This window comes from Cricetulus griseus, chromosome 3 (assembly GCF_003668045.3).
Source record: "Cricetulus griseus strain 17A/GY chromosome 3, alternate assembly CriGri-PICRH-1.0, whole genome shotgun sequence".
Lineage (NCBI taxonomy): Eukaryota > Metazoa > Chordata > Mammalia > Rodentia > Cricetidae > Cricetulus > Cricetulus griseus.
The window spans coordinates 28,289,887-28,306,728 of NC_048596.1; the positions used below are offsets into that span (position 1 = coordinate 28,289,887).

General features: G+C 38.9%; 1 protein-coding gene and 1 non-coding gene across 6 annotated transcripts in view; both read left to right on the plus strand.

Annotated features, from left to right (window-relative positions):
- The window catches only part of LOC100759343 (renalase), a 273,231-nt gene that overhangs the window by 110,053 nt on the left and 146,336 nt on the right, over positions 1-16,842 (plus strand). The window lies entirely within an intron of this gene.
- LOC113830849 lies at positions 15,242-15,382 on the plus strand. The gene has a single exon (XR_003483587.1). It is a non-coding gene; the product is annotated as a U4 spliceosomal RNA (small nuclear RNA).

Sequence of the window (16,842 nt, forward strand, 5' to 3'; positions counted from 1 at the left end):
AATCTCCAGAAAAGAGCTCTTGCCTTTTTTCCTGTGTGTCCTTTTCTCATTAAGAGCGTCCAGAGCATGGAAGTCCTAGACTTCATATAGTCCATAGCATGTGTCCCTTTCCTCTCTGCCTCTCACTTTCTCTCCCCCACTTGTGTCCCAGTAGAACCCAGCTATACACTGGTTGCATCAAGTAGCTCTCTCCAGAGCTTCAGTCTACAGAGCATCAGGACTAGTTGTGTTGTGCTCAAGTCAAGCCCTGGGATTTTGTATGCCCTTAAGATAGTATATATGTGCAACTGACTCAAACTTATTTTAAGTAAGCATATATTGAAGTCATGAAATTTGATGTTTCCTTTGAATTAAAAATGACATAAAATAACAGAAAGGTTCTATTTAAATAACTATAAATAGAAAAGTGGTCATTAACTTTGAAAGCATACTTTTTTACCCTGTGTCAAAGATGCTAACTAGGGGATCCAAGGTCTTCTGACTACTACTGTCAATTTGCTTGGCCATCTTTATTATACCATAATAGTTACTATCCCATATTTAATTTCTAAGGATTGAGCCAAATTATACCTCCTCCTCTTCTCCTTGTATACTCTCTGTCACTAACTATCCACACGTAGCTCATTGGTATCTTCGATCTCTCTGTTCTCTAGCAACATGGTCCTTAGCTCTTTGGGCTCAGAGACTGTATGTAATTCTTGGAACGATGGTGCTGTAAAAGTTCCTAGCACCGCACTCAATAATTATTTATAGTACAAATGAATGATGAATGAACAAATCAACAACATAGAAGTTTAGGTATCTATGCCTAAATAACAACTTTTGGGTCTATTTACTGGTATCCCAAATGCCTTCTAGTTGTGGTTAAATAACTTGAGAAAAATCATTTGGTTTGAGTGAAAGTCTCCTTACCTAATAGTGGCAAGTAGGGATATTAATGATGACTAGCATTTACTGTGTAATCAATTTCCAAGAACTGTCTGAAGTACTTCACGTTCCATACTTCCTCTAATATGAAGGGCACTGCTACTGTTACATTGTACAGATGCAAAAAAAAAAAAAAAAAAAAAAAAAAAAAAAAAACCAGAGCTTCTAGTCAAAGTCACTACAGCCAGCGTTTCAAATCCATCATTGTAACTTCAACTGCTTTGGGCACCATGCTATGTGTATAAGATGAGCACACACACCCCACCTTCTTTCCCCAAGTGTGTCATGACTATTCCATATCACATCACAGTCTGAGATTAGGGCATCAGCAGATGAGGTCCATCTGAGTTTGGAAGAGAAATCTGTTCTTCTTTCATCCCATAGCTTGTGTTTGGCCTGATGACCATCTCTAGCATCATTTCTCACATAGCAGCATTACCTTGTTTGCATTCGTGTTCATACAACATTTTTATTTAAAAGGGGGGCATTCCATCTCCTGAAGGCAGGTTATTCCCTTTGCTGTACTTCAGAACTCTTAAATACATGATTCTACTGTAGTCTTTTATTTTCTCAGTACCCAGCATAGTGACTAGCACATAATGTTCAGTATAGTTTAGATATACAATGAAAGTTCAGAAAAGCTGAAATCAGCACAGAAGAGTTCACAAAGGCATATTGTTTTAAAACTAGAACAGGTCTCATATCAAATTTTGTCTAGTGTTTGTCATAAGTGTTCATCCATATTTTGTTAATCTACACCACTATAAAGTGGTGAACAAATAACCCAAAATAGTGTTTGTCAAGAAGATATTTCTAAGGATGATAGAAAAGCCAAAACGTATTTATAGGATAATTATCATTCCCCAAATTCTCAATAATATAAAACATATGGTCTATAGAAACCTTGTACATATTTTAAATAAGTTTTAAGCATTATAACTAGATAAATCACCCTGGAAAATCTTTACCATGATAATGTTATTCTAAGAAATAAGTAATGGATAAGATTTATCTGCTATTTTGCAGAAACCAATAGCAATGAGTTTGTCCTTCTTTGGTATTTATTAAATATCATACCCCTAGTTGAAGTCCTTTTTAACATCAAAATCAGATTGCTCGAATACATAGCCAATGGTTATCTATAGCACGCTTCAGATATCTCTAACCTTTTATCACATCCTCCACCTTACTTACATCCCTAAGAAGAATGAGGTACGTTCTAGGACTAGATTCTCTACACAGTTCCAAATTCATGAGCACGTCTATTACACAAGTTATATTAGTCAGAGTCACACACAAAGATGGTGTGAACTCCTGATTGCTCTAGAGAGCCAGAGAAAGTTTCACAAGTACTTTGGTCTAGGCTTCAAGCTACGGCTACTGAATGGTAACAAAAGTAAAAGAAAATTTTTCATGGGAAATGTTGCATGTGACCCTGCTTGGACACCCCTTGGGGGAGGGGGGGGGAGAAGATGCAGCACCAACAACTCAGGCACTGGGAGTCGAGTGAGTAGCAGAGCATTCTGCAAACTCATTTATTAAGGGAGATAGACCTGCCTTTATACCTCCTCCCAAGGTCCCATTGACTCATGCAGCGGACTTGGTTGCATTGTCCTTTCCTCATTGGTGTCTCTTCTTTAGCCTCTGGGCATAGAGGCAGGTTTGGCTCAGGGAGGAAGTGCCTGCCAGGCATGCTCATGCCTCCAGGCCTGGGCATCTGGGGCAAAGTGACTGCGGCTTGGGTAGACTGCCTGCAGTTTCTCCTATGAGGAAAGGCCTGCTGGTTTTCAATTTGGAAGACTTTAAAGTGGTGGTTGGGTTATCACTTTCGCTTGCCTTTGAATTGGCATCTGAAAGGTCAACTATATTTTGCAAAAGGAACAGAGTCCTAGTGAAAGTACAGTAAATCTTCTAATCTCTGAACCCAAGAACTGTAGCCTTATGTCCTGCCTAAACTCTGAGTTAATTGTGACCCCTACTTGTAGAACCTGATCTTAGAAGTTCAGAATGTACAGGGATATGGATGATTCGGTCAGTGGTAGAACACTTCCCTAACATATATACAAAACCCTGTGTTGGTTCCTTCCTCAGCACTGAGAAAAAGAACAAGAAAACTTGCCATAAGTTCCGAATCCAAGGAGAAATTTTGATCATTTTCAGGAGCCTCCTGGGAGGATGGGGAATGATTAGGGCAAGTTTCTTTATACCCAAGAAGCCATTTTTCCTTCCCATTGTGAAGTGTCTCCACCATGTCAATTATTGACTCAGAAAGTCATAACCACTTATTTACAAGTGGGCCCAACTCAGCCTCCACCGTTAGACCTCATTGCAGGTTTTAGAGAAAATCAGGCCAAGTCTTTTTTGTTACAGAAGAAGCAAAGTTGCCTTTCTTTTCCTGTGTCAACTGAAGTTCAGTATAGCATGCTATAGGATCACTGGTGAGGTCAAAGGGAAATAACCCTTAAAGAATCGGAAGTATGAGGAAAGCTTGTATGTATTGTCTCTGAAGTCTGAAGGCAATATCTTTCCACCATTCCTCTTCAGCCATGCAGTTTCATTTACTGAACTAGTTTGAGTAGCAACTGCATGCCAGGAACGCTGCTAGACATCAGTCCCAAAACACAAGCAAAACAGGCAATCCTTTGGATACAGGGCTGTATTTTGTAGAGGAAGAAAAATAGATTTGATCTTATGGCAGGTGCTATAAAGGTGATAAATGGGAAGTGACAGCAAGTTGGCAAGTTGGGGAGACTTTAGATCTGGGAAGATTTGTTGGAAGCATGACATTTCAGCTAGGGCATGAAAGATAAGTAGGAAACTTCAAATATCAGCAGATGTAAAGTTAACGAGCTAGTGTTTTTTAAGATTTATTTATTTTTATCTTCCGTGTATGAGTGTTTACCTGAATATATGTATGTGTACTTTGTGTGTATAATGCCTAGGGCATCCAGAAGAGAGCATCATACCCACTGGAACTGCAGTTAAAAACACTTTGAGCCAATTTGAATCCTGGAAACTGAACCTGGGTCTTCTACAAGATCAGAAAGCGCATTTAATCGATAAGCCATCCCTCCAGTCCCTGAGCTATTTCATTCCTATCTCACAATAATTGCCTTATGTAGAGGTCACTCTCCATTTAAGTAACAAGAAGTTGGAAGTAGGAAAAGAAAAATTATATGATTATTAGGTTTTTAAACGTGTACTAATATGAAGATAGCCATAGAGAAGTGATACTTTCCCATTTTGCCTTACCACGTCACTTCCTCAAAGAGTGACAAAATTATTTTAACTGCCTAAGCTCTAGTTTTTACATCCTCATGGGAAACATAAAGATCCACCTTCCAGTGGGATCTGGTGAGTATTAAATGCTCTAATATGCTGCCTAGCACCATAATGAATTCATTTATGTCCCATCATTGCTACCTTGTTTACTTTTGGTTTTCATTTTCAGGGCCAGGCAGAGAGGCAATGTAAAGTGTCTAGGATATGAGGTAATTACTTGGTAGCTGTGTGTTTCTGAGCTGTAAATTGTAGAGGTCACCTCAATTTCAATTCTGCCTAATAGTCCACTTAGTGTTGTTAAGGGTCTAAAGGGACCCAGTGCCCTTTAATCAGAAGCACAGTTCTGCAGAGCACAAGTGTCTCTCACTGGACAGGGACTGACCTGACTGAGGTGATACTGGACAGAAGTCAACAGTGCTTGCATTCTCCATCTGTAAGGAGCAATATCTGTCCTCTGAAGACCAGTGGAAATGCAGAGAAAAGCAAACCTAGTCATTTGGTTTCCTATCACTGCAAGCCTTGAATTTCCTGAGTGCCCTAGAGTTCTGTTGCCTCAATCCAAAATTGATTAACAAGTTCGCAGGGGTACATGGACATAGTGCTACTATGGCAAATACCAAACAGACATGAAGAGAAAATTGCTTCATATGTTTGCCTTTATGAACTGCCTTTCTTTCTCTTCCTGACATCCAGTAAAATATATATATATATATATATATATATATATATATATATATATATAGTGGTTTGCAGAACACTGACTCCTTGCAATGAACACTTACAAGTAAATATATATGGATAAAAGGGTTTACTTGTGTGATTCAATAGCTTCCATAATGAGATTTATTTTTCCATTTTTTTCTCTTAAATTTTTTTGAGGGGGAAGTTGCAAAGGCAGAGGGTGGATATGAAAGGCCAGTGTGGTGATATATTATTTATGATTTATTAAAGCTTCTCTGAAGATTCAGAAAGCAAAGTCAGCCATAAGCTATAGAAGCCAGGCACACACCATTAACCCCAGGACTCAAGGTTAAGAGGTAGACAGATCTCTGTTAGTTCAAGGCCACCATGGCCTACACAAGAGTGAAGAGTAACAGAGCTCATGCCTTTAATCCCAGCATTAGGGAGGTATATAAGACAGGAGCAAGGTCTCAGAGTTGGCATTCAGTCTCAGGATTCTCTCCAGCTCACTGAGTAGAGGCAGAAATCTGAGGCTTGGTGAAGAGCTCATGGATCAGCCATTTCAGCCTGGGGTAGTGATTAAGAGCTAGTGGCTGGCTGCTTTGCTTTTCTGATCTTCAGCATGAAGCTTAAATGCGATATCTGTCTCTGAGTCTTTAATTTTTCATGCTACAGGCCAGGGAAATAAATGGGATTGTGATACATGATTGAAAGACACAAAAAATAAATTTAAGAAAGTATATATATATATATATATATATATATATATATATATTTGGTTGTGGCATGGACTCTAAATTGCTTGCTGAATACCCAGCAGTAGACTTAATCACTATAAACTTCTAAACACATTTCTATTAATGGACATAACTGCTGGAAAATATAAGCTATAAGAGCTATAAAATTCATTTTGCTGTCAAAATGAAAATGCAAAACTAGGCTTATTCTTCTCAAAGCTTTTAGCAGTCACCCCCCTTTCTTCTTCCACCCACCTCCTACTGCCAGATCTCTCCTCCCTACTTCTCTATCAGCCAAAAAGGAATGAAAGAAAACCTCATACCATATGTTCCCATTTAACAGTAAATTTTTGCCTTACAAGAAAATTGAAATTAAAATTTTAAAAATGGAAGCATTGTCAGTTCTTACTGTGTCTATGGTACCATGCAATCTGCCCTCCTTTTATTTCTTCCTTGTTCTTTCATCCATAGAGACTTTTCCAGGCGTCCATTTTTATAAGCCATTTCCATGTATTTCCTAGGGAAATGCAGCATTTGACTTCTTACCTGAGGCTCTTATTTAAAGTATCAACCAGACTAAGATGAGAATTGAGAAACACACCTGCTCTTTTCCAAGCCTTGTTGAAGACTGTTTCATTTTTTTTCTGTCTCTCATAATCCATACACAAACAGTGTTTTTCTGGTAGTCTCTATAAGCAGTGTTGGTCTAGACCAGTGGTTCTCAACCTGTGTGCCACGACCATTTTGGGGGTTGTATATCAGATATCCTGTAAATCAGATATTTACATTACAATACATAACAGAAGCAAAATTATAGTTGTGAAATAGCACCAAAAATAATTTTATGGTTGGGGGTCGCCACAACATGAGGAACTATATTAAAAGTTCACAGCATTAGGAAGGTTAAGAACCACTGTTCTAGACCTTATAGGAAAAGCAAATGCTAAATTAAATAAGGCCCTGTTATTTTTTAGAGATTATAGTACAGTAAGTATAGTATAGTACAAAACATCTATACACAGAACAAATTAACTACGCCAAGTAGGCCCTTACTTTAAAACAGTTGTTCAGGAAGAGTCAATAACAGAAAGAACTCAGGATGGCACAGCTAGAGCAAAACAGGGCAGATTCCTGAGTGGGACTGGCTCTAAAGGATGCAGTTTCTAGAGAAGGAGTATGAAGAAAAAGCTCACTGGAAAGGCAACACCTTAACAAATAAAGAAAGCACTATTGCCATGGTCTTTGTCTCACGGAAAAGGATTTTCCATATTGAATGTACACAATAGAATGGAGTCTTGACACACAGTGGCCTTTGTTATGCTTCTGCTTACAGATGTGTCTCACATCCTTAGAGCAGATTTCTGACATCTAGTTGGAAGATTATGATGAATTACCATAATAATAATTCAAGATCTGCTTGGCTAACATACCTTGCTATAAGCTAGCCCAGAGTTGGAATACCATTATACCCATTTCATAACGAACATTCTGATTGTTGTAAAGAATATGTGTGAGGAGTTTTGAAGATGGCTCAGTGGTTAAGAGAACATGCTGTTCCTTGTTCCTTCAGAAGAGCCAAATTTGATTCCCAGCACCCATAATGGGCAACTTGCACCTGTAACTCCACCTGAGGAAGATCTGACACCTTGGGCCTCTACGGGCACCTGAACAGTATCTTTCTTTCTTTCTTTCTTTCTTTCTTTCTTTCTTTCTCTCTCTCTCTCTCTCTCTCTCTCTCTCTCTCTCTCTCTCTCTCTCTCTCTCTCTTCTCTCTCTCTCTTCTCTCTCTCTCTCTCTCTCTCTCTCTCTCTCTCTCTCTCTCTCTCTCTCTCTCTCTCTCTCTCACACACACACACACACACACACACACAAATAAATAAATCCTTTTTTAAAAAATAATTTGGGTGATGAATCAGAATGCCCAAAAGGTTGACATTCTGTCCAAAGTATGTCTCTACTGCTCCCTTTGTCATTGTCTCGGTCATTCTATTTCTGTCCCTCTCCCCACCCCCAAATGTGTGTATGTATGTATCTGTGTCTGTGTGTATGAATCGGACATGGCTTTTCAAGGAGCTCATTTGGCTCTTAATTTGAAAGGATGGAAGGCATGCACACTGGGAAACTTGCTGCAAAATTATCTCAAAAGTCAAATCTAGCATCAAGACTGCCAGACCTTCTGTTGGAAGTCTATTTGAGAGTTCAGAAGATTGATTTAATGGACTCATCTAGATATTGAAGGGTGACTACGTAGTGAAGCAGTTGAGGGAGAGGGATTTCATAACACTTTGTGAGAAGAAGTAGACATTCTAGGAAAATGTGCCTCCTGGGTTCAAGTTAAGTTGCAGATGGCATACTAAAAATTTCATTATATCAATGGAAAGCCCAGAGAGCCTAGATTCTTTTCTTTATGATATACCTCTCACCTTTGCTTTGATTTGAATGTCCTTGCAGTCATTCAGCAGAAGATGTACTAAGATGTACTAGGCATATGTGAATGTGAGGCTCCAGGAAGCTACCCAGGCAGTTTGGGCGGCAAATGGCTTTCTTTAATATGATTTACATCATCCTCTTCATTGTTCCTGCACCCTGCTGATGTTTTCCTCACTGGGATGGATCAATGCTTCAGATAATGAGCTCACATTTAGTACTATAATTTTGTTAGACGTAAGTCCCCAAACTCCTTACGAAAACAACCATTGTATGTTCATGCTTTGTGGATGAAGAAACCTGTGTGTATTATGGAACGTGACACCTAAACATTAGCAAAAATGGGGAGGGCTGTTTCCGGTTAAAATTCCCCCAACCAAAGACGTTGCTGTACCACCAAATTCTAATTCCCAGTTCTTGATCAAAAAGATGAACTCTTAAGACTTTAGAGGAAACCTGGGGATTTTAGCTAGGCCTGATGTCTTTCCTAAAACATGTAGATTTGTTTTAAAATATGAACAGAAGAAAGAAGCTGCATTTATATCCTGTTCTCTTTTACCAGATCATTTAGAAGGGCTATGCTACATAAAATCTGCAAGTAGGACTTAATGGGCTCCTTCCAAAAGCCACTGGTGGTGTGTAAAAAGCAATAAAGAAAATATATTAAATCTCAAGACTTATTATGGTGAATTTCAATGGTAAACCACAAAACTACCCAGTTCTCTTGAGGAAACCAACATGCTGAAGGAGCCAAAACTGCTCAGCAGAATACCTCCCACCTTGAGCATGAGAACAATGAATCAATTGATAGGTTGCCATGGCCCTGGAGTAGCTGCCGTAAAGCAGTTGTTAGAGCATCCACTAGGGTTTGATTCAAACTCGGGGCTTACTGTACTTTCAGGATGTGTTACCCTTTGTGTTGTGAATGTTGCCTTTGAGGTATGGAGTGGGTGGCCCTTCCTGTGAGGTAAAGAAGGGTCTTGTTCCCTCATCTGGATCCCATTCTCAGCTCAGCAGTTAAATTGTACTTGACCTTGGGCACTGGCAAACCTCAGCTTTGCCTTATCTATAAATAATCCCCATGCTCCCTTCAGTTTCTAAAGTTACCGCATATTTGATTTCTGTTGGTCTTTTTTTAATATATTCTTTCTTGATATTATGTTAGGACTTCTGGATACAGGCTTCATAGCCTTTATCAATATAAGACACTATAAGAAAAATGTGTTATCAAATAAAAATAAATATATAATATTTATTATCAAGGGAAGAAAGAAAAGCATGCTATATGTATACATCAAGAAAGTCATAAGAACTTTAATCTGCTAGACCTCAGCTGTTTGTCCAAGCCCTGTGACACTCTGGATCACCTTTGGCTGCGATGCCTAGCATGGGGAGAAACACTGTGGACTGTTTGTGATTCACTTGGTTGGAACAGAAAAGTTGTCTCCAACAGCAAGACAAATGTGACACCCTTTCCAAATATTGAGAATAATGTTGAGGACATGTTTTACCAACAAGTGTTATTAATGATGATACCACACACAGCATCTTCTATTCTTTAATCCCCTAAATTTACTAGAACTAAGGTCACTTGGGACCTCGTCAGCCTTTACTGGAGGTGGATATTGGTATTAACTTTCAAACAAAAAAGACTCAATGATGACTTGCTATACAGTGTAATACAGTTATTTAATAGGCCTTTGGTTTTATTTGTTTTCTGCAAAATAAATTATTGGGAGGGATTTTTTGTAATATAAATGTAAATAGCATGTTGACTATCTGTTCCAGTATTTCCTCAAAGGAAAAAGACAAGGAAGAAAGGCTTAAAATTATAGAACCATGAAGCTAGAGGCAGTTACAGTAATAACTTTGCCTGCATAGACTTCAAATCCTTGAATTTATTGCCTTAGGTTAAGAACTTTTTTATTTCCATAAACTTCCTAGAAAATATCAGACATACCATTTCTGTTTTATATGCCAGCCTTGTGATGAACATTCCAGAGCTTACTGCCATACCTGCAATATTCTAAGTGTAATATTCATCTACTGTGCGCTGGGCCATCCTCTGTGCTGTGTCACTATTATACATTCAAAGCCATTCCTCAGAAGCCTTTGAAGTTATATGGCAATTTTGTGTGTACTTCTTGTCACTCATATATGAAGTCCTTGAGGACAGAAGTTATTTTGCTTATTTTCATGTTTATCATTTTGTCTTCAACCTTTCCCAAGAATTTACCATAGTGCTTAATAGTTGATAGTTGATAACATTCAATATGTCCTGGTTTGTTTTTTGTCAACTGATCATAGGTAGAATTTTCTATAAAGAGTGAATCTCAGTTAAAGAAATGCCTCTATTATATTTGCCTGTAGGCAATTCTGTAGGGCATTTTCTTGATTAATATAATTGATGTAGGAGGGCCCAGCCCATTTTAGGTAGTGGTAACCCTGGACAGGCAGCAGAGAGCTGAACAAGCCAGGAGGAGCAAGTCAGAAAGCAGTCCATCTCCATGGCTTCTGCTTGAGTTCCTGCTTCCAGGTTCCTGCTCTGACTTCTCTTATTGTTCCTGCTATCCCTTGGTGATAGAGTGTGATCAGAGAATTGTAAATTTTAATAAACTCTTTCTTCCCAAGTTTCTTTTGGTCATGGTGTTTTATCATAGCAATAGAAACCCTAACTAAGACAATAGTATCTATTAAATTGCAATAAAATGACTATTTATAAAGATGATATCATTCAAATATAAGAATTATATCAAGTATGTCTCTGTTCCTTGATTCTCATCCACTTTTACATACCCTACTTGCATTCCCACACTTTTAAATAGACACTCCTGGTTTCTTTGTTCGTGGAAGGAAAGAAATCTGATAAACCTAACCATATTGAAAGTAATTGACTTTGTTATGTTTCCCCTGAGTGACCTAATCACCTCTGTTTATTTGAGCTGCCAGTAATTTTTTGGTTGGATTTTATAACTTTCATTAAGGAGTTGACCTTAGGGAAGTTTGAAGGTTAATCATATACCTGGCCTCTCTGTATTCCAACCGTTGAAAACAAATACAAAGGGCTATGGGACTGTTACAGCATTCTCAATGGAACCCCAACAGGCTCCTAAAAAATAATGTCCCTGCTAGGCTGCAATGTGAGAACATAACTTTAAAAAGAAGATGAAGTTGGAACTTTCTATTACTTCCAAGCATACTGAAAAAAAAAACTACCCACAGAAAACACTGGATATACAGAATCAATTCAGTATGTATTTCTTCCTACCATGCCACCCAGATTTCACAGGAAAAGGTCAACAATGATTTCTGTTATGGTTTAGATATCTATTATCTCCCAAGGCTCTTGTGTTAAGGCTTGCTCCCCAGGGTAGAACTATTAGTAGATGGGCCCAAGAGAGTCTTTAGATAATGGAGAGCATACTCTGCAGGAAATTTTGGGACTTCCAACTCCTTTCTATTCCTTATTTTGATCCTAACCATGGGGAAACATTTTGCTCTGCCGCAAACTCCTTGCCATTGTTACACTGCCACCAGAGGCCCAAAGCAGTAGTCAGACTTGCAGTGTCGTGACACTGTGTCATTTAGAGGAAGCTGTTCCTGTTTAAAAACCAGGATTTCTAAATCACAGACCCAAAAATTATAGAAACAATTTGGGAGGGATGGAGGTGGTATTTTTCACACATCTAAACCTTGGTTCCCATGACTATGGACATACTCATTTAGAATAGAGTTAAACCTGGGATAATGGCACCCTTTCCTTCCAGAAAACCCTCACTAAACTCTTGCCACAAGTATACTGTTAATGGGCTAATTGACACATAATCCAGCAACTCCTAGAGAATGTAAAAATCAAACTAACACTAGTGGGCTATTCATGGCTTTGAGGTGGAGGGGATTATACTAGGCATGGTGCATAACCCTGGCTTCTAATTTTAAACACTAACAATGAGGCAGTTACTAGGAAAACACATTTTATCTATATAGATGAAGAATTTGAGTCTTCAGAGTTCTTTCTTTGCCAGAGTCATACATAACTGAAATACAATATTAATACCTGCTTTTAAATTTAGACCCTTTCTGTTCTATCACCAGGTTCTCAATTACAAATATTATTTAATTGTCAAAAATGTAAGATATTACCATGAAATAAAGTAACATAAAACTAGAAAAAATCAGAGACTTCTATTTAGAGAGTTTGCAATGGATTAGGTTTCTTGCAAGTTGCTTATGTGAACTGAGCAAAAGCTTGACTCTGCCTCAGCTATGATTTGTCTTTTGCAGTAGGAAGCAAGCTCTTATACATATACACACACATATGCACATGTCCCCACTTTAACTCACTGTTCAGATTAAGAAACATGGGCATAGTCAGGCCCCAATTCTAGGTCACCATTTGAGATTGTAGAACATTCCCATTCTTTGAGCCCGGTTTCAGTTCATTGGAGATTAAGGAGTATGCCCCATACTTCAGTTCCAACATCTGGTCTCCATTTGAGGTTTGAAAACACACTGAGACTTCAGCTTCCACTCCAGGTCATCCGAAGAGGCCAAGAGTCTGCAGAGAAAATAGCCTCACGTGCAGTCTTCACTCAAGTCCTGATCCTCTCTGCAGCTCTTCCTTCTTCATACCAAACCCAAGGCAAATGTGACAAGCCATCATGGTCCTTCACTGTTCCTGCCCCTTTGTGTCTTGCCTTTTTGTACCTTTTTTTCTCCATAACACATCTTCTTCCTTTTCCTTCTCCCTAAGAACACACAATACCCTATTACAGATTTTCTATGACTCAGCCTCTAGAGAGAGGAGACTGTTCTGTGCTATCTGTGCATCTCTTTTCCAGCTACTTTCAGTCATCCTGTAACCAAAGCTCTCACGTCCTGACTCCCACTTCTTTTCTCTACTTCCACCACCCCTCCTTCTGTGTGTGTCCTTCTTTTCTACTTCCTGTATAGAAACCTAATAGTGTTCACTAATCCTGCTATGATTTCTGTCTCTTTATTTTTTTCCACTCACTTCCTCAATAACTAAGGTACACAGTACTACTGGTGTCCTTTTATTCCTCAAAATAATTGGTACTTAACAAATGGCTGTTTTGTAGTCAACCAACACTCTTTTTATGGTGGATTTGCTACTGGACAGAAACTGTGGTTGGAGGCAGTAGTTGGTATGAAGGAGCGGTCTGGGGAAAGCGGTCTGGTGTCTCTGCAGCAAACTAGTAAGTGAGGGCACACTATTCCTATGGCACATGCTAAGTCCACATGTAGCTGTATTTACTTAGACCTAAGCCATATAAAGAAGAGATGTCTAGTGGAGAACCAGATGTTAAGATCTCACTTCAGTCACTACTGGAGTTGGGTGTATTGGTGTGAGCAGAAATGGAAGGATTAGGCTTATAGTGGGCATGATCAAAGGGAGCATAAAAAACAGAGAAATAAAAAGGAAAGCACAGAATTCTGTGGAATGTGGTGCAGACCATGAAAAAAAAAAACCCAGAATCAAAAGAGAAGGAACTGCCTATGGGAGAACAGAAACAGAGAGAGAGCTGTAAGACAGTAAGAGGCAATGAGAAGAAAGCCTGGAAACTATGAGGGAAGTCAAAGAAGTGAGTGATGTGGATGGTCATAGAACCACAGTATAAGGAAAAAAATATGTCAGGAATTCTAATTGTTCCAAACTGAGAAGAAAGAAAGTAGAGGGAATGAATCAATGGGATTTTTTTAAAGTCCCAGTCAGTTTCTGAGCATTAAAATAAGGGTTTATTCAGATGAATGCCCAATTCTGAAACATGAATGAAAGGAAACTAATGTTGGTAAGCCGTACATAGACACGTTTTCTGAGTCAAGTTTTGATATTAAATATATACACATATATATAAATAATCAATTATACTTAAGAGACTAATACTTTGTATCAGTCAACTACTTGCTTTCCTTCTCTCTTCTGAAAATGCTAAACAACAAAATTCCACACAGAAATGCATTGTCCTACATATAAAAAATATACTAACCCCTTATCAATTTATATGTAATATTTCTGAGGACCTAGGAGGATTCCCCCCTCTGGAAAGGGGCTTCTGAACAGGATCTAGAGTTGAAAGACATGCTCCCACCTCTTGTCATGTTGTGCAGGCTTGTTACTTCTATCAAGGAGCTTTTGGGAACGTGTCACCATGCAGTATATTAGCTGTGCTGCCTGTTCTGCAAAAGGCCATTTCTTCCCCTGCACACATGAAGCTTCAGCTTGGCTGAGTAGGTAAGTATTGCATCATTGCTAGGGCCTGTCCTTTTCAGGAGTCCCAGTAAGATATTCTTTCTATGTTTCTATGTTTATTTGTTACAGAATAAACTCCTTAACATTTGAAAGTAACTGTTGCATCTTGAACCCATTGTAGATGCTTGTTTCATTATTCAGTGCTTCAAAAGTGAATCTCCCAGGAAACATGCCCCAGAATCACAACATAGAAAGGCATCCCTCACTGCTGTGCCTAACAAGCAGGATGGGAGAGGAAGGGAGTTTGTTCATGCTTCACTGGGAAACAGAATCACTTTCACATATTCCAGATCATTAAGCAAAGGATGGCCAGATATAGCATTTACCTCTTCCAAGAGGGGGCAGTGTTGAGCACTGCAGACATACTGGGAGAGGGATAAGACCCATGGCTAAACTTTCCTTTCCACTTTTGGAAAATCTTGACACATGCCAATTTCCAAACATACACATGCGTGCACACGCACACACATGCACACACACACACACACACACACACACACACACACACACACTTGCACACACGCAGTACTTTTTTCCTTTCTTACTCACCATGATCCCTCCAGCATGATTTCAATTAATTGCCACCAACTTGTGTATATAAGTGAGGGGGAGGGCCACTAAACTTCCTCTCCATGGGTGCTGCACAGATAAGAATATAGCAAAATTAGAAGGGAAAATTGACTAGATTTTTTTCTATTGGAGAAATTATTAAATCTAGGAATGTACAAATGGTCATGAATTCCCAAAATAGGTATGGGTACATGAACAGACATGAAAACGAACCTCCTCATGATCTGTCAGTGTCATCAGAATATACAGAACTTATGGAACCAATGGAAAGAAAACGCTGAAATTCCTATTCAAAACATCTGATTCTTAAACAAACTAAAATAAAGCAAAATAATAGCAAAAACAGTAGTTTGTGCAGTGGCAGTATCATAGCCAATGAGGTTCATCCCGGGCGAGATTATTGCTAATTGAAAACTTTTCCCAATACCCCGATGTAACAACTTGCAATATAGTCGGCATTGGCAATTTTTAACAGTCTCTATGGAAACTGCAAAAACTATTTTAAAAAGCAAAAACAGTGATTTCCTTTCTATTGAGTTAAGTCAGAATTCCATAAACTTTGTACAAATTTACAGCTTGAAGAATTGTCACTCTTAGTGTACTCCTGTGAGTTCCTACTGAGCATTCACTCTGTCTTATCCCAGGGGACTAGGGAGAAACTATCCATCTAGTCACAGTCCTGAATATCAACCGGGTATGCTAACTTCCCTATAGTAACTGTCATTGTTCTATTCTTGATGATAAATGATGGGGAAGATTTTTATTGTATAATATGATGGGGTTTTCCTCCAGCTAGTATATAGTCATCATTGCTATCTGCAAATACCTAATGACTGGGATGGGAAGCAAGCATTGTTGGAAAGCAACAGCAATGGCTATTGTTTTTCAAAACAAAGGACAAAAGGAAATTATTATCTCAGATAAACATGAAACAGTCAGTGAGTCAGCCATGCTTGTGAGCTTACATTTATGCCAGAGTATCCATTTTCTCACATTGCGATCAAAGTCAGAGTCTTTTTTTTCTTTGTATTTGAGAACATCCTTGATGATACATTATTATAAGTATTTCATAATCCTACCTGTCCAGAATCTAATTAAATGGAGTCATGGCATGCACATATTGGAATACTATCAGCAATAGATTATCTGTTACGCTGGTCTTAAATCGCAGAACTGAATTCCCAACAGTTTGCTTATGTTCTCTCTTGCTTCTACTCCTGCTTCTCTCACTGTGTGTTCTCTATTCTTTATCCCCTGCTCTTCTCCCCTCCCTCCCAGGTAGCCCTGGCCATGTTGAGTCTTGTGGCCATGTTCAGTCTACTTCTTTCTCTCTCTCTGCTCTGGACTCATCCAGATGCCTCTGGCTGTTCTGTCTCCCATATCTACAATAAAACCCTCCCCCTAACCATATCATGGGGCAGTCATGTCATCAGTTTATACACTCACCAAAATTACCTTATGTTATCAGCAATAAACAAATCCTCACAGGGTGGCATTTGAATGATGGAACAGATGTTAGGCTCCAGAAAATTGACAAATGGCCCATAAATAAGCTATGAGATCTTCATTATTAAGTAGCACACATTTCTGTTTAAAATTACTTAAATGAGCTGGAGAGATGGCTCAGTAATTAGGAGCCTTTGCTACTCCTATGGAGGTCCAGACTGAGTTCCCATCATCTACATTGGGTAGCTCACTACTACCCGAAACTCTGGCTCCAGGGGACCTGATGCTCCCTTTGGGCCTCCACGTGTACAAATGTGTTCATAGACATACCAGAAGGCCTTCTCACACATCTCATTGCTAGGACTGGACCTCAGGAGCATCTGTGAGCACCACAATAGTATTTTCATGGTTGACTTGGGCTTAATTACATCTTCCTCGATTCCCTGAAAACTGGGAGCAAGTTAGCCTTATGCAAGACTTGAATCATATAGGGGTTAATGG